Source organism: Polistes canadensis, unplaced genomic scaffold, assembly GCF_001313835.1.
Source record: "Polistes canadensis isolate GaletaPanama2010 unplaced genomic scaffold, ASM131383v1 scaffold_234, whole genome shotgun sequence".
NCBI classification, from domain to species: domain Eukaryota; kingdom Metazoa; phylum Arthropoda; class Insecta; order Hymenoptera; family Vespidae; genus Polistes; species Polistes canadensis.
Window position 1 is genome coordinate 14,589 of NW_014569781.1, and position 3,737 is coordinate 18,325.

Genomic DNA, 3,737 nt, shown 5'->3' on the forward strand with positions numbered 1-3,737 from the left:
GAGACAGTTTATATTTTATCAATTCTTTCATTCAAGTTTTCAATTAAAAAACTATTGATTTTGCTACCTTTGTACAGTCAATATACTGCAGTCTTTTAAATTTAATTCAATGGGCAGAATAAACTAAGTAAAAAAAAATTTTGGATAAGACAAAAAATCTTTATTATATTAACCTTAATAATTATGTTTTTTGTTTTATTTTTTTTTTTTTTTTTTTCATTAAATCATGCTTATCAAACCAGTCATAGTAATGACTTGCATTCCGTTATGCAATTATTTCAATAAATATTTGTCGTGTCGCGTATACGCATCTTAAACAATTGTGAACGTATATATATATAAATTATCTAAAAATTAATTCGATTCGTTTAAGTATCGCGATTTTAATCGATGGATCAAAGTTTACGTAATAAGGAGGTTATTATTGCGTGTCGCGTTTCATTTTTCTAGTATCGATAAATTATTTATTTATTTTCTTACGCGTATAACAAAGAACAAAAAGTAATTTTTTCAATTGTATAAATAATTAATCTGTGTCTATATAAGATGAGATAAATATTAAAAGAATAATCTTTGACGATAATCACGTTTATTAGCGAATCGAATCGAAAACTCGAGAATAAATATAAAATACGAGAGGGAAGACTTTTATTTTTAATCGAACGATATATCTGATTACACCGATAGACATTGTTTAGTTAGAATATAATTGCGGAAGAAAAAAAGATATAAAAAATACCGGAAATAATGCGATTATATACTGGCCGTCCTTGATGGACACGAGTAAGCAACTATTTCTTTGCTAAATGAGAATAAATTTATATTACACACCTCCATCTCTCTTCTCATCGAGAAAATATATTTATAAATCAACAGTTTTACCTTTTGAAAAAAAGGATCCACGCATATTTCTCAGAATCGCAATGTTTTTTTTTTTTTTTTTCTTTTTTCAAGATCACTAACTAAGAACACAACGAGAATACATTCTTGGGATAGTTGAATAAATGATCATCGAACGATCATTTATAATCATCATCATCATTATTGATCGGTTCAACAAAATGATCGATTTAATTAATAACAAATGAACGCGAAAAATATTGTAAAATATATTCCTAAGTTCGACTGAGTGTGTAGACAGTGAGGTGTGAGTCATAACGGGCTGCTGCAAGTTCAATGACCTACCGGTTTCATTTCATGTTACAGAAGTATAGAAGTAAACGTACGATGAGCGGGAAATTGGATTGTTAAAGGGAAACGAAACCGCGAAATTATGGTAAGAAACAACGATAAACAACACCCTGTTTAGATAAAATAATCCTAGTTAGTTAGTTGGTTGCAACTTCATTGCAAAATCACACCAAAAAAAAAAATGGGAACAGAAGAAGGGAAAGAAATAAAATCATAATAAAATATAAAACGTTTTTGAAATAAGAAACAAATGTTCATAAGAATATTTGGTATAAAAAGCAATGATATTATTCAGCACAAATTCATTTCAATTGTCATGATACTTGCTCGTTATTTAAAACATTTTTACGAGACTTTCATTAATCTAACGAATGCCAAAGTAACAACATCATCATCGTCTTTATTATCTTCCTCTTATTTTTCTTCCTTTATTCATTATTTCTTCTTTTTTTTTTTTTTTTATATAATACGAAAAGGAAAAATTATTGTTCTAATTTAGATCCAATTGTTAGATGACTTTGTTCTTTTTTTTCGAAATAAATTATCTGCAACTGGTTTGTAAATTTAAGTAAAGAAAGAATAGAAAAAACAATGTAACAAGAGGGGGGGAAGAAAAAAAGAAGATAATCCTGGTAAATAATTGTCACGTTGACGAGCCTATTCCTAGAGTCACGATCCTTAGAAAGTGTGTCGTTGGAAAGGAGAGCAAGCAGGACGTAATATAAAACACCAATGATGTCCTTCTTCTCCTCCTCGTCGTCCGTGTCGATGAAAACACTTTTAAAGCTTCGTTATACGTTTATACGAAGAAAAAATCCAGGTTATTCCGATGTCGTGATACTTGCGAACCTATTATTTCATTAACTTACGTGAAATCAAAGTTTTACGTAATGCCGTACCCGTTATATTCTCAACATCGATCGTTTCTGTTAGGAAAAAAACAAACAAAAAAATCAAATAATAACGAGGCTGATAAATATAATTTGTATGAACGCGTAACTAATTAAATATGATGAATAAATAATTATATGTAATCGTATAATTTAACAAAATTCAAATAATACTTTAATAGTAGTAATTTTTCTTACAGTTTAACCCTTCTTTGCATGATTTTTTCTTTTCTTTTTTAAAATAAATCAGGGTGATGTAATTAATTAATGCTCTAGATTAAAGGAAAAATATTAAAAAAAAATCCTAGTGGCTATTTTTTGACAACTGCGTTTTGTTGTACGCAATAGTCGCTTAAAAAGTTGCCAGCAACAACAAATATACAGTACAAGGGTTTTGAGTACCTTTTTTTGTTGACTAAATATCATCATTGAAATTTTCATCATCATGCAAAGAAGGGTTAACAATGATAAAAACAACATTGGTTATATTTTTTGTATTATCATTTAAAAACGAACTTTCCAAATTTCGTCACAATACGCGTACGTACCACCCGGTAGTATTTTTTATTCGACAAAAAAAAATAGTGATGGCAAAGTTTACCAATAGAAAAAAAATATGTGAAATCAAATGATATTTGAAGTGGAATAAACATAAACGAATCAGTATTTTATTTCGAAAGTTTATCACGTAGGTTGAATTGAGAAAGTTTCTTCAGCCCTATAACATAGAAACAATTTTAAACATTTTCCCTTCCCTTTTTTATTTTTCGATGTAGTGTCTCAAAACTTGTAGGAAAGAATAAGCTTCGGAAAATGTTTCAACTCACCCACCTCTCTCCCACTCCCTACTCACCACCCTCCTCCTCTTTCTCGTATTTCATGATCGAAATTCATATAATTTGAGTTTCTTGTATTCTTTTTTTCTCTCTCGTAACAAAAAATAAAAAAATATATATCTAGTTTGATTTCTAATGAATAAATAAAATAATAATAAATTCTAATAAATAATAATTTCTAATAAAAAATAATTTCTAATAAAATAAAATAAATAATAATTGGATTGGAAAAGAAATCAAGATAAGTTTCTCTAGAGTCTATACTCGGTTTCTAAACATTTTCTTGGGCCTCTCTCTTCCCCTCCCCCACCCACCCCACCCCCCATGTATAATAGATAACATTGTGAATCTGTCTTTCTTAAATATTTTAGGAGATAACGGTGTACGTGTGTATACGACGATCGATTCGAATATTCCTTCTTACTTAGTTGAAGAATCAAATGTAAAAAAAACTTCTGTTCATTATATAACAACTCAAATTAATGAATTATTCGTGTATGTTCATAGAAGAAGATAATACGTACACGCAAGTAACAAATAATTTGTTGTTGTTGTTGTTGTAACCTTTATTTAAATGCATTTAATTTTATTATGTTCTTGTACGATCACACACCATTTTCTTTTCTTTTTTGTTTTTGTTTATTTGTTCGATGCATAAGTATACGTGGCTTATCGCATAATTATAGAAATTTTGTTAATAAGTAAAATAAATTATTTTCGATTAATAATATTGTTTTTGGCTACTTTATTTACTGTTTCTTATAGAGTTCGATTATTATTAATTGTTTATTTAAATTATAGAAATAAATTTAATGTTTTT

The 3,737-nt window shown here is 28.2% G+C and overlaps 1 protein-coding gene and 1 long non-coding RNA gene across 3 annotated transcripts in view; both read right to left on the reverse strand.

Annotated features, from left to right (window-relative positions):
* LOC106790385 overlaps positions 1-117 on the reverse strand; it is a 252-nt gene extending 135 nt beyond the window's left edge. The window contains exon 1 of the long non-coding RNA XR_001382074.1: positions 68-117. This is a non-coding gene — a long non-coding RNA (uncharacterized LOC106790385). The remainder of the gene's footprint in view (positions 1-67) is intronic.
* LOC106790381 (attractin-like protein 1) overlaps positions 1-3,737 on the reverse strand; it is a 16,184-nt gene that overhangs the window by 6,147 nt on the left and 6,300 nt on the right. The window lies entirely within an intron of this gene.